Raw genomic sequence first — 13,824 nt, 5'->3', positions numbered from 1 at the left:
TGAGTATCATATGAACACACTGTTGGCATTATATATCTTATGGCTGAAGGGTCATCTGAAAATTTGAGCTACGGAATTTAGCGTGATGGGAGTGTAACCCTAGCAATCATGGAGGCTGGATGGATGGATGGCCGGACGATGTTACCTAGCAACTAGGCAGGCTGTGTGTTATCGCTGGTGGTCATTTGAAATTAACAGCCGTTGATGGATGGCCATGACATTATTTATGGTCAACGGATTTTTCGCAAAGGGAAAAGTACAGTTTTTAAGAGGGCCTCTTACAGAATATTTTTAAAGACACAAGTCTAATCGCAACCATAAACTACAGTTGATATTGGTTTAACAAATTGAATGCGTCCCGAAAAACAGGTTAACCCCCAGAAGTAAAGAAATAGAGTTTAGTGCTGCCATTTTGTCGAATAAGAGATGTATCTGTTGTGATGCTGGGCTATCCTTCAGCGATCATATTCGGTTAAATACAAAAGGTGAAAGTCCTCGTGTTTCTGGATTTGCCTTATCTGTAATGTCAAGAACGGGCTAAGCCACTGCTGCAATTCATCTGCCTTCTAGATGCGCGTAGTGGATTTAGTGCGTACGCATGATAACCAATGCAGTAAAACGTGATCTAAATGAGAAAGTATAGGATGTGTGAATGACTTATAATACGAGGATCGAGTCATAAGTCTTGGCAACTATTTTTTTTTTCTCGCGAACAGGAGACGCCACGGAAAATCGAAGATATGCATAGTGCCTGAAGACAAATTCTGACTTCAGGAGATTCTTCTAGGAAAGTGACAGAACACAGACCATTGGTAAACATTGTTTTATTATGGTATAGACAGCAAATACACAAGACTGCGTACAGAGGACAGGTCTCCACTGGTTACAGACCTTCGAAATAATCACCCAAGGTGTCCACTTTGCCCGGGGATATTGGACGGCCTGGGCGAGGCAAATACGCAGTTGATACTCTACCCCGTTTGAACTTCTCCACCCACCTCGCCACTGTTCTATAGAGCATGGTATGCACACCTAATGCTTCCCGCAGCTCTGTATGGCATTGGCGTAAATTTCTTCCGCGGAGAACTGCTATTTTAATATACGATCGTTGCTCCTGCTTGTTGACTTCCATTTTGTGACGCTCTCACTCACACACTGAACTTGGGGGCATGCTTAGACCCACACTGTTGTTTACATACACCATCTAGTGGCATCATTCGCAAGTATATACCGTACGTTTACATATGCATATCTTAGATTTTCCGTGTTGTCTCCTGTTCGCGAGAGAAAAAAGTAGTTGCCATGACTTATGACTCGACCTATGTAGTAAATAATACCAATACATTTCAATTTTACAGAACAGAATAGCTTACATGGATAATATGCTTGTAATCTAGTATTGATCTAATAAGGAGTTAACCCTATCAATATCTCAGTACTTGAGCAGAGGTGATCTCGGCACTCAGCACTGAAGACAAACAACAATAGCGGTGGTAAGCGAGGCGAATGCGGCCGAAAATGTGAAAAGTAGTGGAAATTATCGTAAAAGGAAAGACAATACAGATAAATGGCGCAAAGAATTTGAAAAGAAACGAGATAGTGGGAAAGAGTATAAGAACTATAAAGGTGTCGTGAAAAGGCCGAAATCAGAGGGTTCAAGTTATGGTTGTGTGAAAGTGCTTGGATAAAGTACCTGTGGGTGGAACGTTTTCTTGATTTTCGGAATCTGGCTAACCATGATATACGAAATAACTCATGTTCATAAACACCAGAACACCTTGAAAGACTACAGATAGGACATATGCATTAGTATATTCCGAAGAAATGATTAGCATATGAACAATGTCGGCCCTCAGGTTCAATGTCCACATCGATATCTCGGCGCACCACCACCGACTGGTAAAATGTGCCTGCAGCTCTCGTTGTCGGTATAAACCGCAGGTAATGGATCAGTGTGACTTGAGCAGATGTGCAGGATGACTCGCAGACGTATGCGAGAAACGTGCCGTCAAATGAGTGAGTTTGAAAGAGGGCACATTACTGGCATGAGAGAACGTGATGCATCCATCCGGAAAATTGCTGCTCTTGTGGGACGAAGTGTGTCGGCAGTGCAACGGGTGTGTACAGAATGGTTCACAGAAGGCCGTAGAGCACGGCCAGATGGGTCTGGTCGCACCACCCAGACCACCCCCTGAGAAGATCGACACCTCATCCGAATGGCATTGCACGACAGATCTGAGTCGTCCTCGGCTCTGGCGCAATAGTGGAACAGTGTAACACATCGTACACTATCAGGAGTGACAGTCCGTCGCCGTTTATTACGGTCTGGGTTACCGGCGCGTCGTCCACTTCTCCGGCTACCTTTGACTTATGTGCATTAACATGCTAGACTGCAATGGTGTATGGAACGACGTCACTGGGGCAGCAATGGCAGCAGATAGTGTTTTCGGACAAATCCAAGTTCAGTTCGTTAGAAAATGATGGCCGCATTTTGATTCGCCGCAGACAGGAGGAGAGGCATGACACTGACTGCATTCGCACAAGATATACAGCGTCAACTCAATGGCTTATGGTGTGGGGTGCTATTGGGTACAACCACAAACAACAGTTCGTGCGTGTTCAGGTCAATGACCAGTTTCACTTACGTGAATGACATCCTGCGACTCGTAGCCATATCCTTTCTGAACGACAACCCAGGCGCCATATTTCAGCAGGACAATGCGCGACCACATATTGCTGCACGATGTCAGACTGTTGCTCTGGGCCACCCGATCACCGGATTTGTCACCAATCGAAAATGTGTGGGATATAGTGAAACGACGGGTGCGGCGCTGTGACCCAATGTCAAACTCGAAAGATGAACTATGGAACCAGGTGAATGCAACATGGATGGCTACATACTAGGACGTCATTCGCACCTTATACGTGTCGAATCCATCACGCATGGAACAATTTATCAGTGCCCATGGAGGACCCACTGCCTACTAGAAACATGATACATGCTGAACCTAGGTGTCTGAAATGCTAATCGTTTCTTCAGAACATATTAATGAACATGTGCTCTTAATATGAACTTCCTATCTCTAGTGTTTCAAAGTGTTCTGTTTTATATGATAATGGGTGTACATACTCTACATTTTCGGTTGTGTTAATATTAATCCTGTTAAGAGATGATACACAGATGATCCAGAGAGCAGTAGGAGACAACGAACATTTAGAAAGTCTCTTGGTGAAGTAGACACGGACAAGAAGGCATTTCTGGTAATCCTGGGTGTAAGCAGTGGGCGATTGTCTCAGGTAACTCTCCTCAGGAAAGCTCGCATATCGATATAATGTATCACTAGGTAAAGCAATAAATTCGAGCAACGGACATTTTTCAGTATTTTATAAATTAATAGCAACTTTATTATTTATGAAAGGTGGACAAAGAAAGGTAATTACAAAAATCACCCAAAGAAATGCAGCGATGAAGACCTGGAATTTGTTCGTGATCATATGAACAGTCTTCCTGTTCAGTCCAGCCAATATCCTAGGAAACAAACTCCGAATGTGATCTAAGTGAAGAACTAAATATAACCAAAATGTACCCGCTTACAGCTGATAGTAAGAAACAGCTTTTCCTTTGCATGTATCGTGAACTATTCCACAAGTATTTCAGTATTGGTTTTGGTGCACCACATGGTGATACATGTGAAGTTTGTGATCGTCTTGAAGTGCAAATTTAATCAGAAAGGGAAGTTTAGAAAAAGAAGCAACTTAAATCTTAGTCAATAGTAGTATAAGTCAGGGATTCGGCGGCCACCTCCACCTCCGGCTCCCAGGGCCCCGCTACTCCTCCTCCTCCCGGGAGGCCTTCCCAGGGGCCCGCTCCTCCTCCCGCAGGAAATTTGAATTGGTAAACAAAGCCACGCGCTTTTTGACAGATATCATCAACAACAACGCATCGCTAACCTCAGCACTGCCATCTTAACGGCCCTAAACCTCAATGCTGCCAACTTAACCTTACTAGCGCGAGATTTGAATCGGTAAACAAAGCCACGTGCTTCTTTGACAGCTGTCATCCACCATCTTTAATCAAGAGAGCACCATGCTGCACTCTTTTGGTACATACCTTTGAAATATGGTGGCGGATAATTTAAAACATTCTACAGCAGCTATCTCTCAACGCTAATAGCAAGAGATGGCGGCTATACATGACTCCTTAAGGGTGCTTACGCAAGATGGCTTGAGACTCCCTTGGGATGCTTGCGCAAGATGGCGGCTATACATGGCTCCTTATGAGACGCCTTAAGGGTACTTGCGCAAGATGGCTGCTGCTCTTATCAAGAAAGCTAGCTTAGAGGCTAACGTGTCGTGCTGGTTCGATTAATTAAATTTGGAGCTTAAATGCAAAATGTTAAATATATCGAAAACGGTGTGTCGTAGAGAAAAACGGACAAAAGTTTTCCGCCCAATACCCAGGTTCGCAGTATGAGGAACATGACAGCATACGAAAAACAGTCTAATGATGAGATCAACGGTTCGGTTCCTACTTAGGCCCTTTGGCATTTGCTCTGTTTTAGCTTGTATTGAAGCAAGTTTTTGTAACATGATCAGGTCTAGCTATGGTAGAGAGTATAAAGTGCCGGGCTGGTTCGATTCATTAAATTTGGGGCTTAAATGCAAAATGTTAAATATCTCGAAAACGGTATATCGTAGAGCAGAACGGACAAAATTTTTCCGCCTAATACCTAAAGATGGCAGCATGGTGCTCTGTTAATTAAAGATAGCAGCTTGTCAAAAAAGCACATAGAATTTTTCAAATTTCCCCTCCACCGCATGCATAACAGCAGCCACCATCTTGCGCAGTAGCCTCTAAGCTAGCTTTCTTCATAAGAGTAGCCGCCATCTTGTGCGAGCACCCCTAGGCTGTCTCATAAGGAGCTATGTATACTCACCATTTTGTGTCCGCCATTTTGCGTAAGCATCCCTAGGGTGTCTCATAAAAGCAGCAGTCATCTTGTGCAAGCACCCTTAAGCTGTCTCATAAGAAGCTATGTATAACCACCATCTTGTAGAATTAGATAGCCGTCAATGTCAAATGGCCTAAGTAGGAATCGAACCGTTGATCTCATCATTAGACTGTTTTCCTTATGCTATCATGTTCCTCATACTGCTAACCTGGGCATTGGGCGGAAAAATTTTGTCCGTTTTGCTCTACGACGCACCGTTTTCGATATATTTAACATTTTGTATTTAAGCCCCAAATTTAATGAATCGAACTAGCACGACACGTTAGCCTCTAAGCTAGCTTTCTTGATAAAATCAGCAGCCATCTTGCGCAAGTACCCTTAAGGCGTCTCATAAGGAGTTGGGTATAGCCGCCATCTTGTGTCCGCCATCTTGCGCAAGCATCCTTAGAGCATCTCAAGCCATCTCGTGCAAGCACCCTTAAGCCGTCTCATAAGAGCAGCCGCCATCTTAAGCAAGCATCCCTAGGGCGTCTCAAGCCATCTTGTGTAAGCACCCTTAAGGAGTTATGTATAGCCGCCATCTTGTGCAATTAGCGTTGAGAGATAGCTACTGTTGCATTTTTTTAAATTATCCGCCACCATATTTCAAAGGTAGTAGCTAAAGAGTGCAGCACTGAGATTTACGATGCAAGATGGCCGATGACAGCTGACGGAATTGACCACAAGATAGCAGCACGGTGTTCTGTAGATTAACGATGGCTGCTGTCAAAAAGCATTTCTCAAATTATCCGCCACCACATTTCAAAGGTTTGTCCCTAAAGAGTGCAGCATGGTGCTCTCTTGATTAAAGATGGCGCATGGTAGCTGTCAAAAAAGCACGTGGCTTTGTTTCCAAGCAAGAGCACGTAGAATTTTTCAAATTGCCGCTACCACATTTCAAAGGTACGTAGCTAAAGAGTGCAGCACGGTGCTCTCTTGATTAAAGATGGCGGATGACAGCTGTCAAAGAAGCACGTGGATTTAGTTACCGATTCAAATCTCGCGCTAGTAAGGTTAAGTTGGCAGCATTGAAGTTTAGGCCCGTTAAGATGGCAGCACTGGGGTTAGCGACACGTTGTTGTAGATGATAGCTGTCAAAAAGCAGGTGGCTTTGTTTACCAATTCAAATCTCGTGCTACCGAGCTCGATAGCTGCGGTCGCTTAAGTGCGGCCAGTATCCAGTATTCGGGAGATAGTAGGTTCGAACCCCACTGTCGGCAGCCCTGAAGATTGTTTTCCGTGGTTTCCCATTTTCACACCAGGCAAATGCTGGGGCTGTGCCTTAATTAAGGCCACGGCCGCTTCCTTCCACTTCCTAGCCCTTCCCTGTCCCATCGTCGTCATAAGACCTATCTGAGTCGGTGCGACGTAAAGCAACTAGCAAAAAAAAGAATCTCGCGCTAGTTAGGTTAAGTTGGCAGCATTGAGGTTTAGGCCCGTTATGATGGCAGTACTGAGGTTAGCGATGCGTTGTTGTTGTTGTTGATGATAGCTGTCAAAACGCACGTGGCTTTGTTTACCTATTCAAATTTCCCGCGGGAGGAGGAGCGGGCCCCTGGGAAGGCTTCCCGGGAGGAGGAGGTGGAGAGGGACCCTGGGGAGGCCCCTCAGGAGGAGGAGGTGGAGCGGGCCCCTGGGAGCCGGAGGTGGAGGTGGCCGCCGAATCCCTGACTTACACTACTTTCAATCTTTCATAACAAATAGGCTAATACTGCATATGAAAACCTGAAGAAACTCAGAATCTTCAAAACAAAAATATATTTCTGATGGTTATTGCTTTTCATAAGCAGCAACGTCTACCAACTCCCAGGTTGTCAGTAGAAGTTGCATTTTATAAACTTCAACTTTGGACGTACAACTTTTGTGTTCAGAATGGGTCTAATAATGATGCAATAATGTTCATGTGGTCGGAGGATATTGCGGGAAGGGGAGCAGATGACACTGTTTTATTTCTTAAGCATTATGTGGGATCGATCCTTAATGAAGTAAGTCACCTGATCGTCTATTCTGACTCGCGTTTCGACCAGAATAAGAACCTTTCTTGGGTTAGTTTCTAGATTTATCTGACACAATCTGGGAAGGATTGATGATTTAGTACGTAAAAATTTGGTACCCGGACTTGCATTTTTACCTTACGACAGGAACTTCCGTCTTGTCGAGGAAAAAAAGGCAAGTATCTTACATTTATGCACCTGGTGTACGTTTGGAGCTAGTTAGGGCAACGATAGTTAAGAATTCTTTTAGTTTTGTCAAAGCGAGAACTGACATGTTTATCACTGCAAAACCGTTTCCCGATGAAAAAGGAAGAAAGAATGAAAGAAAGAATCTGTCAGAGTCCGGCCAAAAGATTTTGCCGAGCAAGTTTACTTGATTGAAAGTACTAAAAACCAACCTTTTAAGTACTTTTATAAGTATAGTTATGGTGAAATAGAGGCTTATGATTCTGTAGAACTTAGAAGAAAAAATAAAATTATCTGGTAGGCCCTCGCTTAGTTGTGCGATATTTCCCACCAAATATCATGGTCCAAGACCCATAATTCCTGCAAAACACAGATTTAAAGGAACTGATAGATTACGTGCCACCAAAATATTAAAATATTAAATGTTGCGGAATCAGAGAATATTCCTGATGAGCCATTTTATTATTATTGCAATGCAAAGAAAAGCAAAGTCACCTCCGTACAGGCCATGAAGACCCTTGGAGGAGTGGAAGGTAAAGGCTTCCACCATTGTTAACCTCGGCACATGATGGGGTAGAGTGGTTAACTCTACGCCCGGCCACCTTTGCCCCAGGAATTAACCTGGTACTCATTTTTGGTGTAGGCTGATCGAACGTCAGGGCCATATGCACCTCCGGAAGTGGAAATCTCATTTCTTAAATTTTACGACTTCCTGGCGGGGATTCGAACCTACGTCCTTCCGGGCGAACCGAGCACGCCTTTACCGCCTATTATTACAATGACTACTGAATAATATCTCCAATCAAATTTGGTGGGTAAAGTGCACTTGGTAAATCCAATATACTTCATGTGCCATGTTCAGAAAAGGTTAAATGAAAGATTGCAATGAATACTTCAATATGTATTGTACCAGGTGGTACACCTCCACGCCGCTAATTCAAACTTTGCGCCAGTTGAAACTCCTCTACTGGAGGAAGCCTGAACTTTATCTACGGTGTTAATTCTCAAGTTTCTCAGAAGATGTCCCTACTTGTAAATTTTGTTTCTGAACTGAGTCGTTTTCGATGTATTTTTGTTTTGCCTGTAGTAAGAAGTGTGGACATTCTCTTCTAGATGGCACTACTTAAGGACTACAATTATGCACCCTAGTGCGAAGAGAAAGAACTGTGTTTTTGGAGAAATTTTGGGTTCATAAGTTTGTTCTTTGTTAAATTTCTTTCCGTTATTAAGTTGGCAATGTTACCCCTTTCTTTCCGCCAGTTTTGAATTTGACCAATAAGGAATTTCTGTAATTAATTTTCCACCAATAAGGTGTTTCTTCTTCGTTTAGTGTAGTAGTTTTTGCCATTATCCAATAAAAGGCTTGTGGGCGGGTGTTCTCATTCCTGAAACGCCTCGAACTTTCCACGAGGGTATATAAACTGCTGATTTTCGGGTCTCCGCGCCACTTCAGTAACATCTATCATTGTGTAAATTATGCAGCAGGGGGCGGGAAGCGCCTCTTTCTTCGGGCAGCAGTTCAACCACCAGGTAATGGCCTTTTAATAACTTCTTTTCTTGCTAGCTCAGCAGTTTAACTCTCGGGGCAGATCCGAAGCCTTTTACCATGTAACTTTCCTTTAAAATGTAAAGACACTTGGTATCAATTCTATCTTTTTAAACTACAATTTGGGATAGAGAGTGCTTAACCCTCTCGAGCTCCCACTCATATTGCTTTGAGGTGAACTTATTTTCACAACCGTTTCTTCCCTTCTAATGTAATGTAAATTGTTTTCTTATACAAGTCACCTCTTTAGTATGGGATTAGCCCTTGCATTAGCGGCCTAGTGCCAAGTAGGTTTTAGTAAAGTATATTAGGAGTGCAGTTTCGCCTCCTCTCAAGTTGGCATTTTGGAGGCCACGTAACTGTCCTGTTTCTTCACTGAATAGGCCTCAGTAGGTTGGGTATTTTTACCCCTGTGTTATTTGTGTTTGGAGGTCAACTTGAAAGTGGAGTTTGGTGTGGCCTTTGATAGGCTTGAACTTATGAGCGGGTTGCTCTTTCTTAAAATTTATTTCTGCGTGCCTCAAGGAGGCTTTACTGTGTAATTGGGAGCAAGAGCTCCTGGGCATGATTGGGGTCTTCTGCCCCTTTGTTGAATCTTGTATATCATAAGGTTGGGCTTATAGCTCAAGAATCGTGTGTCTGGCTCTTGGAGCCCAAATCCTGTAACACTGTAATTGTACTCTCTCGAATTCTTGCTAGGCTACTGAGTACCAGTTATAATTGTTATTTATTGATCTTGAAAAGAAAATATAACCTTGTTAAATTTTATCTTAATTTTATTTTCGTATTTTGAGACCTGTTCGCCCCAGCACCTTCTTTCACCTCTGCACATCCACAATACTCCGTAACATGTATAAATATAAATATTAATATTGGAGATAGTTTTGTGAAGGATCGAATAAGTTTGATGTAGATGTCCTATTATTACTCATATTGTCTTGTTTTGGGTTAATTGAAGAAAGTTTGTAATAAAATATGTAACTCTATACTGTGTGCTTGAGCCTTATTAATACAAATAATTCCTTATACTTCTGAGCCTCACTCACAAAACTCAATTTCCTCCATTTTAAAATAATACTGTTTCCAGGCATTCATTCAACTGTTAAATAGCTTTAGCAATATGACATTTACATGCTCATGAATACGGACCTTACACTTTATGTACATTGTTTAAATATCGATACCAAGGTTTTTCGTGCAGGACAAAAATTAAGGCGCTGTATAAATCAAATACTTTCGTAACGACTAGGTCTATCAGTTGCATTTGGTAAAACGTTCATACACTAATCAAAGCATACTTCTATTTTCCTCGTTACTGAGGAGTCGTGGTCCCTTGACTTAATTATTAAGAAATTATTGCAGCCGAAAGACCAAACAAAATAGTCACATCTCACTGTATTCAATTAATGACATTGTTCTTTTAGTGCACTTTGTTAGGCGGTATTTTTCGCATTTTCGGTTGCACATCTTACATACACAACTTCCGCTGCGGTTATGGTACGATTTGCTCGCGCATATTTTGTGATAAAAACCGTGAATAGCGTATCTAGTCACGACGTGTCGTAGTTACTGATTTTCTTTCATCCATTTTATCTCCATCATTCTGCTTGTAGCATAGAAGTCTGGGTCTATCTCTTTACTCTTAGCCTCTCTTCTCTCCAGATGTTTTGTACATTGTTCTATAGCTGGTTGTAACAGTTTGTTCCTCAGGTCCTCTGTGTAAAATGTCTCCTTGGCTAGCATATAAACCATTATTATTGGTGCTTATCCCCCACCCCCTCCCTCTCAGTGCAGTTTTGATAGGCTTAAAGCGGGTTCTGATCCGTTCTATTTTTTCAAAGTCTCTGAGGTTTAAACGATCTCAGTTCAGTTTTAATCCGTAAGTTAGTATTGGTGATACCGATAGTGGTGTTAAAAAGTCTCATTGCTGTACCTAGGGACAAAGCTAAAATAATATTTATGGCTGGTATTTCTCTTGTGGCTGCTCCAGTTCTTTCTTGCATATGATGAAAATGAAAACCTACAGCCTGTTTTCCACTCATTGACCGGGTCAGGGATGTAATGAATGAAACATATATAGGCTGTTATTACAATGGGGTCGCCACTCCCAAGGTGATTTATTAATGAGTGATAACTGCTATGAAATGATAATGGAGAGTGTTGCTGGAATGAAAGATGACAGGGAAAACCGGAGTACCCGGAGAAAAACCTGTCCCGCCTCCGCTTTGTCCAGCACAAATCTCACATGGAGTCACCGGGATTTGAACCACGGTATCCAGTGGTGAGAGGCCGACGCGCTGCCGTCTGAGCCACGGAGGCTTTTTCTTGCATATGATATGTAAATGAATTTATAGTAGTTTGCAGGGTAATTACAAGGTAACTAAAACGATCGACAATTTTTAGAGGTTTTTCCATTAAGAGTGATGTATCACTACATGTGATTTTTCCTGATTTCCGAAATGTAATTTGAACTGTCTTTTCCAAATTGTTGGTGAGGAGATTTTTCTTTACCCATTTCTCCAGCTCTATCAGAGCTCCTTGTTCGTCATTTTTATTGGAATATCCCAGCACCATTTCATCAGCGTTTAAGAAAAATTGTGTATCCGTTGTACAGTACTCTGAAGGATATATATCGTATCAGCTGTGGCGATGTTAAATAACAAAGGACTTATTGGATCCCCCTGCAGAACTCCATTTGTTTCTTCAAACGTGTCGATATATCAACCGTGTCCTCAATATGCCGAAAATTGACTTGAAACATTTAATATTGATCTTGACAAGTGGGTGTATTATCCGAATCATGTCTTATCTTTGTCATCAGTATTTCCCTGTTTAGTAGGTCAAACGCCTTCGTGTAGTCAATAAAGATTGCGACGTATTTTTCGTTCGTGTGCCTCAAAGCTTCTTCTATTTCTCCCATTAGGTACCCGACTGCTTGGGTTGTGTTTCTACCACGTACGAAACCGAACTGGCATTCAGGAATATTAACTAAACTCTCTAATTTTGACGCTAGGTTTTTTTGTGTGCATTTCTTAAAGATATTATTTTCCCTATATGGTTCTCCATTTCAACCGATCTACGAGTCTTGCAGTGAGATTTGAAGAAGTTTCCCAGTGAAGTGTTTAGTTTGGTCCTACCACCTCAACAGTGTAGTGCTGTACATGAACATCTTGGACTATCAGTTCATCACGGCCAGTGCCACCATGTCGTACCACATGATCAAACTACTGCAGAACGCGACGTCGACAAATTGCCAAGCGCCTGGCACACACGTTTTTATTCAAAACGGATACGTTCGTTCTTGACGTCCATCGGATGCGGAGGAACCGTCGCCAGCACCATATTCCGAAGGCGTCAATTCGTTCTACATTGATGGCTTCAATATCAGATATGTTGCACCGTACAAAAACAGAGACCTTCTATTAGTTTGTCTCTAGTATTGGAACAATTCAGTTAAATTTGCAATATTACCTATATTAGCCTAACCCAATTATTGACTTCACGTTAGATGCAAATGCTACTGAAGGAAATTTGCATTATGTTCCCGACGAAAATAATGTTCAAGGTGTTCACTGCTCCATGATCTCTTTTAATTTTAGTTATTTTATGTTCCTTAACATTCTGTCAAGAAGGTGAAATTTACTTAACCTTTCTCCGGGCGCTTGCGGACGATGCGGTGGCTCCGTTTACACCCAAAGGGTAACTAGATATCTTAGCCAATTCTGTTTATTTCTGTGACTCGGAAACACAGTGTTCGTGCTTGGCTCAATACACATTTCTCCTTACCCACAGCCAGCTACTACAGAAACGATAATTATTAAACGCTTGTAAGACCTCAACTGCAGTACGCTTCAAGGTTGTGGTAACCACATTAAGACATTTTGATAACAGAACCGGAGAGGGTACAGAGCAAAGCAGCCAGGTATGTGACGGGGAACCACAGATCCGATGATGATGATGAAGATTATTGTCGTTTAAAGGGGCCTAACATCTAAGGTCATCTGACCCTAATAGTACGAGATGAACGACATGATATAATTAAAATTTTAAAATGTATCCACCGACTAGAATTTAAAACAAATGATAATGGACAATGATTGTGAGTTTAAAACAATCAGTGGATCTCATTCGCAATGCCTTATTTTTGGTAAATGATAAATGAGAGATTATGGTAGAATAAGACATTGCCTTAAAATGCAATAATACAGGGTTATTCACCTAACATGTTACACGGAAATAACTTCTAAACGATTACAGATATCGGCATTCTGTTTTCATATTCGTAAATGGTACACAGGGTCTTGTAAAATAAAGTGCTACTTAGTCTCATGGGTTGATTAATACCCGAGATATTAACTCCATATTTTTAAATGGAACGGCACAAATTCATACAGCTGACCTAACAGTTCAACTACGTACAAGTTAAAATATGCAAGTATTATTAAAATCGGACAATTACTTTTTGAGATATAAATAAGAAGAGCATGCGCGGTTTTGCATGCCGCATCTGACGGCGTGAAGTCGGGCAAGGACATATTGACGCGCAAGTAGTTTCCTGGGCGTGAGTTCAGCCACAGAACGGATACCAGGCATGTACGCACCTCGTACACATGTGATGGGTTTGCAAAGTGTGTATGACAGGCGAACTCATGACTGGACAGGTAGGGTTGATGTGTTTAAAAGGAATAAAGCAAGTACTTTGCCTTGAAAGGAACATAACGAAAGCTATCCCGCTGTCGGCAGCCCTGAAGATGGTTTTCCGTGGTTTCCCATTTTAACACCAGGCAAATGCTGTGGCTGTACCTTAATTAAGGCCACGGCCGCTTATTTCCAACTCATAGGCCTTTCCTATCCCATCGTCGCCATAAGACCTATCTGTATCGGCGCGACGTAAAACGACTAGCAAAAAAGAAACAGTAGCGATTGCGTGACAACATTCACATTTTCAAACACTATCTATTTTGCTGGCGAGATGTAGTGTTTACAGTGCACTATGTCTTCTGGTATGGGCTATATCAAATTTGTTACTTTCATTGACCTGTCTCAGTCTCATCCTTGGCTTTGACAATATGAAAGTGACTGAGGTATGAGTGATGCTAGTAATACC

Source organism: Anabrus simplex, chromosome 1 (genome assembly GCF_040414725.1).
Source record: "Anabrus simplex isolate iqAnaSimp1 chromosome 1, ASM4041472v1, whole genome shotgun sequence".
Classification (NCBI taxonomy): Eukaryota; Metazoa; Arthropoda; class Insecta; order Orthoptera; family Tettigoniidae; genus Anabrus; species Anabrus simplex.
The sequence above is the reverse complement of the archived record's forward strand: the minus strand, read 5'-3'. Positions refer to the sequence as shown.